The following is a 15,632-nucleotide window of genomic DNA, read 5'->3' on the forward strand; positions in this document are numbered from 1 at the left end:
TCTCTATTCTCTTTTCCTACTAATCATCACTACTCTCCACATTACACTAACGCCTATCCCTCCTTCTGGCACAGTCACCCTCAATTAGCTCACAATCACCTTTCATACTCTGCCTTACTTACTCACCTACAGTCTCACTTAATCTCACTCACTCACCATGCATGCACTCACACCTAAGGACCACTTTCTCTCTACAGCCAATACCTCACCTTCCACACATGCTCTATAATTCTCTTCCATACTCTACTCCACCATCCTTCACTTAGGGCCAAATTCTGATGTGGGTGTTAAGTAGAGAATAGGTCGGAGAAAGCGTTAATGACCTTTTCGGTACTTAACACCTATTCTGAAGGTGCACATTCTTCCGAAGTCTGAATGAATGTGCCACTTTCGGAAAATACATGGGACGGTTGATAGGATGGGTGGGAAACCAACCTAGCAACCGCCACATTCGTTACCTGCCATATAACACGGGTATTCTTGTGGCACTCCTCCACTTTATAATGTGCGTTAAAGTTTGTTTGTTTGTTTGTTTGTTTACTTATTTGGAATGCGCTCTGAACCCTTAGGTAGCTGGGCGCAACAGAGATAAGTACATTTCAAAGCTTGGTTACAACAGATAAACATAAAACAACATAGACAAACTTAGTCACCACCTGCGTGTTTACAGAGGTGCAGCGATGCTAAGGGACCCACGTGCAAAGGTACAAATTCTGGGCACACTTAGTCACTGCATGCGTGTTACAGAAGTGCATCGGTGCTAAGGAACAAGGTGCAAAAGGTACTAATCGTGAACACAGAATACAGGGACTTCATGACTTGATAACAATAATTGCAATGGGTGCAACAATGAGAGCGGTAAGACATAAGTGCAAATGTTGAGTTAGTGGTTTACAGTGATAGGGAACTAGGTCAGTGATGATCAGGTGTTAGTGGTCATTTCTTTGTAGCCAGTAGAGCATGTTATGTCTGAATGTTCGGTAAGGTTGTTCAATTCTCAAGTCTAGGGGAAGTGCATTCCAGGATGTGGCTGCTTTGACCGACATATACGGTGGCGCACATATACAGTACCATTTCAGTGCTGGTATTGTGGAGGAGTGCCACAGGAAGCTGGACGCTGAGTGCTGGTGGATATCTTGTCATCAGATGCCAGCAAATAAATAAATATTAGGGAGGAAGATCGAGACAGGAAGTTGTATAGAAATGCAGTTTTGTGGAAACATGACATCTATCCACTAGCATTCTTCTCTCCTGTTGCACTTATTTTCATTTTACAGGAGCTCTTGCAAAGACTTTCCTTTTTTTGTCGTATCAGGGAACACAGTTTTCCAGTGCGAACAGCAATGGAGATGTAACAATCATCACAAACTCAATTCTGATCAGTACAGCTCCTTAGCTCAGCAAGTGGACAGTCACATCAGGTGGCATCAAAGTTTACGGGTGCCACCGTGTTCTCGGCAGCACTTTTGTAAAATAACAAATATATTGTTATTTAACGAAAGTGCTGCAGAGAATTTCCAATCCGCCCGTTGTCGACAAAAGCAGGCGTAATGCAGGTGGTGCACTCTGAGGATGCCCAGGACTGCTTGAGAATAGTGGTGGAGCCCCGGCATCCAGATTTGGCACAGTACTTTGTGCTCTTTAGCATGCTCACTGCGCCAACATCAGAATCGGGCCCTTAGTCTCTAGGTTTGCCTTGACCTCATCGAACTACCCACACTCCCCAGGTCTTTTAGTACCATTTTCTCCTCCTCCTCTCCCTTCGTTTAATACTGAAGATCAGATGGTTCCCCGCGACAATCGCTACCTCGTTCTCTCCCATGGGCTGAGTTTCAGAGATGGGAAAACATAATGCCACCGTTAAGCCCCACGACTTTTTTGAAGGCGAGTTCACAGGTGTCTTTAAATGGCTGCCCTCTACGAAGAAAGTCAATTTAAGTGTTCAATCTTGGTGTAAGATGAGTGCCCTGACTGTTGGTCCTCTGAGAGCAATGTTCTGTTTGCTGAACCTTTACCGCCACTTCTCAAAACTAGTGGGTTGCATATACTGATCTTTGCCACATGGGTTTCTGGGTGCTGTGGTCCTGAAAAGGAAGAGAGTAAACATTGGCCAGCATCGTAAAAGGTAGAGAAGGGGTCATTGTAAGTGGTGCTCTGCAACTGTAACCAGATACATGTGATGGGTCAAAAGATCCGGGCCCTCCCATCTCCCGCACTCCACCGCTGCGGCAGGACTGGCTCCCGCAAGCACCCTGGCAGGCCCCAGGTTGAGAGGCCTTGCCATCCCCTCTTAATAAGTTACGGTTCCTTAACCTGTCCCATTTGCCATATAGTTGCCATACCCATTACCATGATGGAGCGTCTTGGTGTATGGGAGCTCCTTGAGCTCCCTAATTCAAATACGATTGTCAACAAAAATAGGCTTTCATTTTCTTCAGTGAAATTCTGCATTTATTTCCCTATTATTGGAATTATGAATACAAATTAATTATATATTATCGGCCGAATACCACTAGCTGTATTTCTGTATATCCACACCCATCCTGTAAAAACTGTTTTTTTAACCATTTTCATCCTCACATTAAGGGTGGAAATTGTGTATGTAGAATAGTGAATCATACCACTATTGTGCATTATTTTACAAAAGGGACACAGCTGAATGTTGTGTGCATTACATGGTAAAAGTGGTTGTCAGAGACACCTACATTACCACCATACAATTCCCTAGTACTTGTTTGGACTAGGGTTTTTCTTCTTTCTGTTGGCCATATTCTTGGACATTGCTTTGTAGAAAAGTGTGTACTATTTAAGACTAGGTTATGAACTTTGATTTTGAAGTAGCACCACTGGAGGTGTTGGATACATCAAGAGGGCACCACTCGTTGCTGCCCCATCCCTGACTTGGTTTCATTAGGAACTTCCTCATCATTTGACGTTCTTTGCTTAGTTGTTATAAGCGTTTGATCCAACCACTTTCCCGACTTAACACGCAATAAACGTGCTTGTTCAAAACACACTTCTACAGCATCACCTGTATTATTGCTCAACCCTGCTACAGTGCATACAAAGGAAAGCATTGCTATTGTTTCCTTAAATATGACTACACTTATTGCATAAAGAGTTTGCAAATATACACCATGTTGCAAAATAAACATGCATATCTGTGTAAATTGTACCCATCTCTATACTACCATGGGCACGCAGTTACAGTCGCGCCTTGAAACACTTGTGTATAGGCGCGTTACAAATGCCATATCATATCATATCATATCATATGTTAGCTTTTAAGATTGAATCTTTTTTAAATGTTATATTTACAGTTCTTCACCTATGACAGAAAACAAAAAGTAAAGCATTGTTAGTGAGTTTCAAATGCAGCTCCCTGATGGACCACTTTTCAAATTTCAGTGTCTAAATCTCTACAACGCCAAAGCTCTGAATGTGATGTGCCTGCACACTCCTGTACGCTATACACTTCAATAAGTGCTGGGCGCTATCTTCGGGATCTCTTTGGATGACTATGCTACAGGACAGTAAATAACGCAACATGTTTCCCTTTGATAAACATTTGCATATGTTCCATGCATATTGCGTCCTGTGCTTCAGGGTAGGCAGAATGGAGTTGTGCATTTAGCTTTCTTTTAAGCACATCTTCAAAAGTGAAAACCAAGAAGTGTAACAGGTGGCAAGCTGAGATGCGGGATATCGTATCGTGGCGTAGGATATCTCGCTCATTCCGCGAGATTGCAAATATCCATGGCAAGCACTGTACTCCCAGAATAGAGGAATGTGAAAAAAGAGGAGGGATGCGAACTAGCGGCTAATATTGGCTAATGATCTTGTTATCTACCAAATAGGGTTAGAATTTCGGCCTCAGAACTTGACCCAAACACAGTTGTTCTCTCAATGTCTCAAATTCTAATATTTGATTTGTAAATCTGTAAAGAAACACAGTGGTGCAGTGTCCCAATTAAATGATCATCTTTACACATCCTGGATTCTATAATCTGTCACCCGGATTCCACATACCATATGTTTCAATAAACCTCATGTTGACCATGCTCCAGTGTCCATTAATGCTCTTTGTTAAAAGATCCACCTTTCGTTGGATGTAGGTCTGCACTATACAAACCAGCTTATGTAATATGCTGTTCACGATTCCCCACGTGCCTGGAGAGGTGTATGCTCGTGTTTTTCATTCAGATGGAAGCTCTCACTTTATTTTACCTTCTTCAGGACTGAATGACTTCTTTGGCTATGGACGTGTTTTTCTGTGCATACCTTTTCACCTAAATTAAGCTTTTTATCCAAATATTTTGGGCCAGATTCTCATAAATGAGGGCAAATAAAAGGAGCACAGAGAATATGTTACTTTTATATGCGCTCAATGCTGAAATGCTCAGGTCACCTTATTGTGAAAGTATTTCAGGAGAGTCTGGACAGTGGGGCGGAGATGCCCCTCTGCATACATTAGTGTCGGGAGCGCATTACTGACAGTCATTTGTGACATGCTCCCAGTAACCCAGTGGTTGCTGGGTGTGAATTTCACTGGTATACAGACTTTATAACGAAACGTTTATATAGACATGCACATATAACGAAACTTTTATAAGGAAAAATATAACGAAAATGTATGTGGGGTGGAGTAAAGGGTTAAACCTTGTGGGCGAAACATTTGGGTATGAAACAGTGGTTAGGGGGACACAACTCACAAAATAAAAAAATAAAATAAAAATGTGTTATGTTTTCCCATTGTCAAATTTTCCATATGTGTGCATTCTACATAAAATTTGTCATTATAAAGACACGTAACCATTTTCACTGAGACAGGAAGCTAAAGGGCCCCTCTCAGTGATATGCTCGAGAGAATAAAAAACATTTTCACCCCTGTTTGGGGCATACAAGTGCTAGTGGGACAGTCATTGTTTAAACCTTGTACGTCACAGTGAAAAAATGGAATCCGAGGAAAGCTGGACTGCGTTACTGAACGGGCAAAACAACAAATACATCTACACAATTGCCCTGTTCCTTCAAAGCATTCTTGAACTGAACAAATAGTTACTCAGAAACTCAATTTATGAGCTCTCCAAAAGTCTCTCTTCATAAATGAAAACGTTTATAATTAAACTACATTTAAAAAAAAATAAAAAAATCATGGCAGGGTCATAAAATGACCCTGCCATGATTTGTGTCTGCCACTGCACCTGGACATAAGACATGGATGTTTTTTTTTTCCCTTTTATACTAACACACTACCAGCCCGATTCATGTAATTCCTCTCAAAAGTGTCGCACGCGGCTGGCGCACAGCGTGCCCGTGCGAATGTCTGCGCCAGCCGCGTGCGATAAAATCAATTTCCGGCACAGCGTATTCATGGATTCTCACCTCCAAAAGCAGACGTGGCGCAGAGTGGCGCAGCGACCCTGCAGCAGCGCCAGTTACGCCCCCAAGAACGCCCTCACGCAAGGAAAAGCCATCAAGATCGCAAAACCATCGCAAAGGGCTGCGCCAACCCTGTACCAGTTTACCGGACTGGCAAACAGCAAACGCAAAGCGGGGAACGCGTATTACGGGTGTTGGGAACACGCGTGCGCGAGAAGTTTCACACGCGATCTGGTCTGGGGGAGCGTGTGCGTGTATTTCAGGGGTGCGCGAGAAGTATTACACGCGAATGGCCTGGGTGCGTATATTTCAGGGGTGCGCGAGAAGTTCCACACGCGAGTGGCCTGGGCGTGTGTATTTCAGGGGTGCGCGAGAAGTTCTACACGCGAATGGCCTGGGTGCGTGTGTTTCAGGGGTGCGCGAGAAGTTCCACACGCGATTGACCTGGGCGCGTGTATTTCAGGGGTGCGCGAGAAGTTCCACACGCGATTGGCCTGGGCACGTGTATTTCAGAGGTGCGCGAGAAGTTCCACACGCGATTGGCCTGGGCGCGTGTATTTCAGGGGTGCGCGAGAAGTTCTACACGCGAATGGCCTGGGTGCGTGTATTTCAGGGGTGCACGAGAAGTTCCACACGCGATTGGCCTGGGCGCGTGTATTTCAGAGGTGCGCGAGAAGTTCCACACGCGATTGGCCTGGGCGTGTGTATTTCAGGGGTGCGTGAGAAGTTCCACACGCGATTGGCCTGGGCGCGTGTATTTCAGAGGTGCGCGAGAAGTTCCACGCGCGATTGGCCTTGGCGCGTGTATTTCAGGGGTGCGCGAGAAGTTCTACACGTGAATGGCCTGGGTGCGTGTATTTCAGGGGTGCGCGAGAAGTTCTACACACGAATGGCCTGGGTGCGTGTATTTCAGGGGTGCGGGAGAAGTTCCACACGCGATTGGCCTGGGCACGTGTATTTCAGAGGTGCGGGAGAAGTTCCACACGCGATTGGCCTGTGCGCGTGTATTTCAGGGGTGCGCGAGAAGTTCCACACGCGATTGGCCTGGGGGAGCGTGTGCGTGTATTTCAGAGGTGCGCGAGAAGTTCCACACGTGATTGGCCTGGGGGAGCGTGTGCGTGTATTTCAGAGGTGCGCGAGAAGTTCCACACGCGATCTGGCCTGGGGGAGCGTGTGCGTGTATATCAGAGGTGAGCGAGAAGTTTCACACGCGATTGGCCTGGGCGCGTGTATCTCAGGGGTGCGCGAGAAGTTCCACACGCGATTGGCCTGGGCGCGTGTTTCTCAGGGGTGCACGAGAAGTTCCACACGCGATTGCCCTGGGCGTGTGTATTTCAGGGGTGCGCGAGAAGTTCCACACGCGATTGGCCTGGGCACGTGTATTTCAGAGGTGCGCGAGAAGTTCCACACGCGATTGGCCTGGGCGCGTGTATTTCAGGGGTGCGCGAGAAGTTCTACACGCGAATGGCCTGGGTGCGTGTATTTCAGGGGTGCGCGAGAAGTTCCACACGCGAGTGGCCTGGGCGTGTGTATTTCAGGGGTGCGCGAGAAGTTCTACACGCGAATGGCCTGGGTGCGTGTGTTTCAGGGGTGCGCGAGAAGTTCCACACGCGATTGACCTGGGCGCGTGTATTTCAGGGGTGCGCGAGAAGTTCCACACGCGATTGGCCTGGGCACGTGTATTTCAGAGGTGCGCGAGAAGTTCCACACGCGATTGGCCTGGGCGCGTGTATTTCAGGGGTGCGCGAGAAGTTCTACACGCGAATGGCCTGGGTGCGTGTATTTCAGGGGTGCACGAGAAGTTCCACACGCGATTGGCCTGGGCGCGTGTATTTCAGAGGTGCGCGAGAAGTTCCACACGCGATTGGCCTGGGCGTGTGTATTTCAGGGGTGCGTGAGAAGTTCCACACGCGATTGGCCTGGGCGCGTGTATTTCAGAGGTGCGCGAGAAGTTCCACGCGCGATTGGCCTTGGCGCGTGTATTTCAGGAGTGCGCGAGAAGTTCTACACGTGAATGGCCTGGGTGCGTGTATTTCAGGGGTGCGCGAGAAGTTCTACACACGAATGGCCTGGGTGCGTGTATTTCAGGGGTGCGGGAGAAGTTCCACACGCGATTGGCCTGGGCACGTGTATTTCAGAGGTGCGGGAGAAGTTCCACACGCGATTGGCCTGTGCGCGTGTATTTCAGGGGTGCGCGAGAAGTTCCACACGCGATTGGCCTGGGGGAGCGTGTGCGTGTATTTCAGAGGTGCGCGAGAAGTTCCACACGTGATTGGCCTGGGGGAGCGTGTGCGTGTATTTCAGAGGTGCGCGAGAAGTTCCACACGCGATCTGGCCTGGGGGAGCGTGTGCGTGTATATCAGAGGTGAGCGAGAAGTTTCACACGCGATTGGCCTGGGCGCGTGTATCTCAGGGGTGCGCGAGAAGTTCCACACGCGATTGGCCTGGGCGCGTGTTTCTCAGGGGTGCACGAGAAGTTCCACACGCGATTGCCCTGGGCGCATGTATTTCAGGGGTGCGCGGGAAGTTCCACACGCGATTGCCCTGGGCGTGTGTATTTCAGGGGTGCGCGGGAAGTTCCACACGTGATTGCCCTGGGCGCGTGCGCGGGAAGTTTCACACGCGATTGCCCTGGGCGCGTATATTTCAGGGGTGCGCGGGAAGTTTCCTTGCACCAATGATCACCAGCTCATGTCCCCTTGCACCCCCACCCCCAGAATTGCGGGGCACCTGCCAGCAGGCCCCCACTTATGTCCCACTCATGTCCCCTTGCAACCCCACCCCCCAGCACTGTGGGGCACCTGCGAGCAGGCCCCACCCATGTCCAACTCATGTTCCCCACCACCCCCACCCCCCAGCACTGCGGGACACCTGCCAGCAGGCCCCCACCCATGTCCAACTCATGTTCCCTACCACCCCCACCCCCCAGCACTGTGGGGCACCTGCGAGCAGGCCCCCACCCATGTCCAACTCATGTTCCCCACCACCCCCACCCCCCAGCACTGTGGGGCACCTGCGAGCAGGCCCCCACCCATGTCCAACTCATGTTCCCCACCACCCCCACCCCCCAGCACAGTGGGGCACCGCCAGCAGGCCCCCACCCATGTCCAACTCATGTTCCCCACCACCCCCACCCCCCAGCACTGTGGGGCACCTGCGAGCAGGCCCCCACCCATGTCCAACTCATGTTCCCCACCACCCCCACCCCCCAGCACTGTGGGGCACCTGCCAGCAGGCCCCCACCCATGTCCAACTCATGTTCCCCACCACCCCCACCCTCCAGCAGTGCAAGGGCACCCTCCACCAGGCCCCCACCCATGTCTCCCACCACCTCCACCCCCCAGCAGTGCAGGGGCACCCTCCACCAGGCCCCCACCCATGTCTCCCACCACCCCCACCCCCCAGCACTGTGGGGCACCTGCCAGCAGGCCCCAACTCCTGTTCCCCAGCCAACATGTCATCACAATCCAGATCCCTGGTCCCTATGGTCAGCTTCCAAATGCAAAACACCCACCCGAGTATTGCATCCACCCACTCAGAAATGGCAATTACATGAGAGAACACCAATTGCAAGTTTCGAAACAAACACATGTCCCTCACATACACCCAATGGGTGTCAGTTAATCTCAAAACCCATATCATGATATGCATGAAACCAGTGAGATGATACTACACATTGAAGTTCGATGAAAAATATGTATTAAAGGAAACATAAATAGATTCAAAAATAAAGAAACAGAAATGGGAATGTACAAAAATGAAAAGAAGCATGTCCATGAAAAAAAGCAAAACCAAAAATCATAATCCAAAGTAATGGTGTCCAAAGTCACTGTCCACAAAAGCAAATCCAATGGGAAATAATAATTGAAAGCCATTGCTCCATGGGTAAATTGTGAAAGAAAAATTAAATCCAACAGTGAACTATGTACAGACGAACAAGCCAGGGTCCATTATCCCAACAAAAGAAATGAAACCTATCTAACAACACTAACTAATAAAATAAACTATATACAAAAATGTGGCCAATGTCCAAAAGGTCCAAAATAAATCAAAAAACAAAGGAAACCTAACACTACCTACATAACTATGTACAAGGGCAGCGGGCTAGTCTGACGGCTCACTTTTGGATGTCCCGGGCCAGGGCATCATCGAACTCCTGCTCAATGTCCCGGAGGCGGTCCTCCTCCATGGCCCGAGGGTCCGCAGGGCCATCGACGTGTCCACCTCCAACCCCCTGCGGATTGCCTCGAGGCACTCAGCCCGCCTCATGGCCCTCCGCATGGAGTTCTCCGCCCTGACCATTGTGAGCCGTGCCTCTTCCGCCCGCTGCCGCTCCGCATCTATGGCGTGGCCCAACCGCTGCCACACGGAAGACACTCTCTGTCCTGGGTCCTCCTGCCCTCCGGCCGATGCCTGCCCCTCCGATGTTGAAGGCCCTGAGCCTTCATGGCTCCCACCACATTGCTGCTGCTGCTGTGCCTCTGCCCGTGCACTGCCTCCTGCTGCCTGCACATCCTCTGCCGGCTGGGGTGCAGTCGTTGATGTGGCCACCCCTGCTGGACGTCCGACTCCTGACTGTGGCAGGGATGCTTCCTCCACCAGCCTGGCCGCACCGTCAGAGGCAGCTCCACAGGGCCCCCAGGTGACTGATGGGTGGGAAGATGGCACGGAGGACGACTGGCACGTAGGGGGTTCAGTTGAGGAGGGGGTCGTAGCAAGCCCCATCAAATGGAGGAATCCGGCCTGGGTGACTTGTCCTAGCAGGCTGATGTGGTCAATGAGCCATTCGAGATGACGTGCAGTCTCCTCATGAAAAGACTGCAGGTCACCTCGCATGGCCCGTTGACGCAACGCCACACCAGTCAGGACAGGCTCAACCCGGACCCGGATAGCCACGTCCGCAGGCAGAGGAAGGCCAGTTGTCGTTTGCGCATCCCCTGCCTGAAAACGGGTCTGGACGTAGGCATCCCTGCTGGTGCAAGATGATGCAGGGACAGGATCAGGGACAGGATTGCACACAGGCACCTCTGTGGCGGCCTGTGCTGCCTCCTGTCCCTGATCCTGCACTGCACCACTAGCACCAGTGGGATCCCCACCTCCAGACCCCGTCTCTGTTACTTGCACTGCCTCCTCCTCCACCAAACCCCCCACCAACCTGGAGGACTCCGTGCCATCCTCCCCCGTTGGTCCCTGTGGGGTCCCAGCTGCCCCTTCTGCTGCCGAGGAGTCCAACTCCAACCTCTGCCTCTTGGACCTCCCCCCGGCAGCTGCGGCCTGGGACACGGCACCGGACTCCTCACTCCCTGACGAAATGGCAACATGGGAGGGGAGCCGGGCCTTGCGTCTCCGGCTGGCGGTGGGATCCCCACCGCTGTGCTCCACAGCACCTTCTCCGCCCTCTTCATCAGTTGACGCTGCAGACAGGGAGAAATAAAACACAGGCATCAGGGCACTGTACAATGGACACATACACACATGACAGTTGTACATGAGTGGCATTGGCAAACCTCAGACATGCCATCACAATCCCCAACACACATCATTTCAACTCGCACACATGAGCCATGCCACAGCCATATCGCAACTGCCAGCACCATCCATACCCATACAACAGCATGAGCAGGCAAAGCTGAGCCAGACATCACATGCAACACAGGAAGTGCACCACACATGTACACACACCACCACACTTGCATGCATGTGTACACCTCTGCCAAGTGTCTCAGTGTTCAGATGGGCATCCATGTCACATCTGCCAATCAGGCTTCCACATCCCGCTGTCACATGCATCCATGTTGCATCACTGTTGCACCCTTGTCAAATACACACAAATGCACATGTACACTGTGCTGATACATGCAGCTGAAAACAACATACATGCGTGACATCACGGACATGTCTACTTACATACACATTCATCCAAACATGTGTGCCCACACAACTGCATTTGGCATGCAAGCCGACACACACAAGCACCTTCCATATCTCACACATTACAGCCCTCGCATGTGTTAGCCCCACGGCCCTGTACACCCCCACCCATACTCGACCCCATACAAACAGATGTGCAACCTGCACACTACTGAAACATCACCACACGCACAGCTCACAATCAGGATGCATGTACACTTACCGCTCGACTCCAGACGGGACTGCCTCTCAAGGACCTGGACGTGGAGCGCTGGGGATATGCGTTCCAGGACCCTCATCTGATCTTCTGACAAGTGGCCCCGGCGCCCCTTGGCATCCGCTGCCTTCAAGAGGCGCCGGGCCTTGTTCAGGGTCCTGGACCTGAAGTCCTCCAAGCGCTTCTTGACATGTTGGAAGTCGCGGACTGCCACCCCCTCCGCATTGATGGCAGTCACAATGTCAGTCCAGATCCGAGTCCGTCCTTCCTTGTCGGCGCGGGAACTTCCGAAGAGGGCATCATACAGCCCCAGGACTTGCTCCACCAGAACACCAACTTCGGTGGCACTGAAGCTGGTGCCCCTCTGCCTCTCTGGCCGGGGGTTGTCAGTGGTGCCAGATGTTGCAGTGCCCGACATGACAACCCCAGAGGCAGGAGTGGGTGGGCAACTGGGTCCTGGGGCTGGGCTGTGGAGCGATGGAATCCCAGTCGGGAGTCTTCGGTTCCAGCAGGGGTGGTCACAGCAACAGCACCCCTGGCTGATGTGCAGGCAGCAAATGGCAGGGCACGTGGGCAGCAGGCAGTCAGGCAGCAGCAGATGGCAGCTGGGAGCGTGCTCGGGGCTCTGGGGGGCAGTAGTTCGGCCTTCTGGGCAGGAGCGTGGTCTTCCGTGTGCTTACGCGTGGCCAGCTTGATACAGAGTGATTTGGCACGTGAAAATTCTGCACGTCAGCGTTTGAATCGAGAGGAAAGGCCCTTAGCGCGTAAGCGCGTCAGCACGCATACGCGATTCCATTGGACCAAAGGCCCTTAGCGCGTATGCGTGTCTGTGACGTATCGCGCACGGGCGTTGCTTTTCGTGGGGTGCGGTGCGTGTGTCTTGCAGGCGTTGGGGTTCACACGCTATTACTTCACAGCAGGTGGGTGTTGGCTACGCGTTCTACTACATGCAAGGCAGACGGTGAGTGGTACCCTGCTCCCCCGAGCCCGATCGCGTATAAAACTACCCGCGAGCCCCTGAAATACACGTACCCCGCTCCCCCAGGCCCGATCGCGTGTGAAAACACCCGCGAGCCCCTGAAATACACGCGCCCAGGCCAATCGCGTGTGAGAAACTTCTCGCGCACCCCTGAAATACACGCACACGCTCCCCCAGGCCCGATCGCGTGTGGAACTTCTCGCGCACCTCTGAAATACACGCACACGCTCCCCCAGGCCCAATCGCGTGTGGAACTTCTCGCACACCTCTGAAATACACGCACACGCTCCCCCAGGCCCAATCGCATGTGGAACTTCTCCCGCACCTCTGATATACACGCACACGCTCCCCCAGGCCCGATCGCGTGTGGAACTTCTCACGCAACCCCTGTAATACACGCGCACAGGCCAATCGCGTGTGGAACTTCTCGCGCACCTCTGAACTACACGCGCCCAGGCCAATCGCGTGTGGAACTTCTCGCGCACCTCTGAAATACACGCACACGCTCCCCCAGGCCCGATCGCGTGTGGAACTTCTCGCGCACCCCTGAAATACACGCGCACAGGCCAATCGCGTTTGGAACTTCTCGCGCACCTCTGAAATACACGCACATGCTCCCCCAGGCCCGATCGCGTGTGGAACTTCTCGCGCACCCCTGAAATACACGCGCACAGGCCAATCTCGTGTGGAACTTCTCGCGCACCTCTGAAATACACGCTCACAGGCCAATCGCATGTGGAACTTCTCGCGCACCTCTGAAATACACGCGCCCAGGCCAATTGCGTGTGGAACTTCTCGCGCACCTCTGAAATACACGCACACGCTCCCCCAGGCCCGATCGCGTGTGGAACTTCTCGCGCACCCCTGAAATACACGCGCACAGGCCAATTGCGTGTGGAACTTCTCGCGCACCTCTGAAATCCACGCACACGCTCCCCCAGGCCCGATCGCGTGTGGAACTTCTCGCGCACCCCTGGAATACACGCGCACAGACCAATCGTGTGTGGAACTTCTCGCACACCTCTGAAATACACGCGCCCAGGCCAATCGCGTGTGGAACTTCTCGCGCACCTCTGAAATACACGCACACGCTCCCCCAGTCCCGATCGCGTGTGGAACTTCTCGCGTACCCCTGAAATACACGCGCACAGGCCAATCGCGTGTGGAACTTCTCACGCACCTCTGAAATACACGTGCCCAGGCCAATCGCGTGTGGAACTTCTCGCGCACCTCTGAAATACACGCACACGCTCCCCCAGGCCCGATCGCGTGTGGAACTTCTCGTGCAGCCCTGAAATACACGCGCACAGGCCAATCGCGTGTGGAACTTCTCGTGCACCTCTGAAATACACGCGCACAGGCCAATCGCGTGTGGAACTTCTCGCGCACCTCTGAAATACACGCGCCCAGGACAATCGCGTGTGGAACTTCTCACGCACCTCTGAAATACACACACACGCTCCCCCAGGCCCGATCGCGTGTGGAACTTCTCGCGCACCTCTGAAATACACACGCACAGGCCAATTGCGTGTGGAACTTCTCGCGCACCTCTGAAATACACGCGCCCAGGCCAATCACGTGTGGAACTTCTCGTGCACCTCTGAAATACACGCACACGCTCCCCCAGGCCCGATCGCGTGTGGAACTTCCCGCGTACCCCTGAAATACACGCGCACAGGCCAATCGCGTGTGGAACTTCTCGCGCACCTCTGAAATACACGCGCCCAGGCCAATCGCATGTGGAACTTCTCACGCACCTCTGAAATACACGCACACGCTCCCCCAGGCCCGATCGCCTGTGGAACTTCTCGCGCACCCCTGAAATACACGCGCACAGGCCAATCGCGTGTGGAACTTCTCGTGCACCTCTGAAATACACGCGCACAGGCCAATCGCGTGTGGAACTTCTCGCGCACTTCTGAAATACACGCACACGCTCCCCCAGGCCCGATCGCGTGTGGGCCTTCTCGCGCGTGTAGGACTTTGACGCACATTTTTTTCCTGCGCAGGGACGCTACCGCCTGCTTTCGTGTGGCGGACTTGTATGGGCCTGTGCGTGTCTTTGGCCGTGCGCTGTTTTTCCCTATTCCATTCCATGAATACGTGTTGTAGGCGAGCGTGTGGGCGTTCTGCGCACTTGCCTCCTGTACTTCCCCCGTGACGCCCACATTTTCACGAGTTGTTCCCCATTCTGCGTGTGACGCCCCGTGTTACGCCTACTTTTGTTATGTGCGCCGCACTATGTGCGAATTCGCTGTGGCCTTATCGCACGGCGTTCGATGACCTGTGCGCCAGCGTGCGCCAGCGTGCACCGCGCACTTTTTCAGCGCACATCCCACATTTTGCGCGTGCACGGACTTCCATGAATTGATGTGCAATGTTTTCTGTGCGATAATCGCACTTGCACTGCGATTTTTGCTATTTCACTGTGAATCGCACGTTTTCGCACGCGTGCGCCTTTTTTTCGGCGCACATTAATTCCATGAATCGGCCGATATATATTTCTGCTGCTGTTAGTTTATCTCCCTCCAACAGTTGCACTATTTGTGTTTGTAATAGTGTGATAGAGCATGTGGTGGCGTTGCCATTTTAAATGTCTTGCAGCATTTGCGCGCATTCTACCATTTGTCTCAAGTTTTCAGTTAATTTAAACAGGAAAATTGACTCCACCTATGTACATTATCACTGATTCCCACTGTTTGTACATTTACTTTTATTGTGATAGCTATGAAAACAAAACAAGTTCACCATTAACAGGTGTTAATTATATCATATTGGCAATACAATGATATGTTTCCCCCCACAAATGTCCTTATAATTGCATGTTGAAATGTTTTGCGTTCGGGGATCACTCAAGAGCCCGAGAAAGATGGCTGCCGAGTGACGTAGCTCTGCTAAAGACGAGTGGACACGCTCGATCTATGGCCGCGTCCGCTCGCCCCCGAATGATTCCAATCATGGTCCCAATCTGCACCTGCTGTGGTGCGGCGGGGTTCCTACTTTGAGTCGGCTGTGACTGTCGCCCTCTTATAGAAAAAAGGTCTTACAATGTTTTGCCTGCTAGCACTATCCACCTGTTGTGGGTTTCCTTTTGATGCTGTGGGTTTGTGGTCGAGGCTGGGGTGACCCCTTCTGTATTCACCA

Source organism: Ambystoma mexicanum, chromosome 11 (genome assembly GCF_040938575.1).
Source record: "Ambystoma mexicanum isolate Mex_15411 chromosome 11, UKY_AmexF1_1, whole genome shotgun sequence".
Taxonomy (NCBI): Eukaryota; Metazoa; Chordata; class Amphibia; order Caudata; family Ambystomatidae; genus Ambystoma; species Ambystoma mexicanum.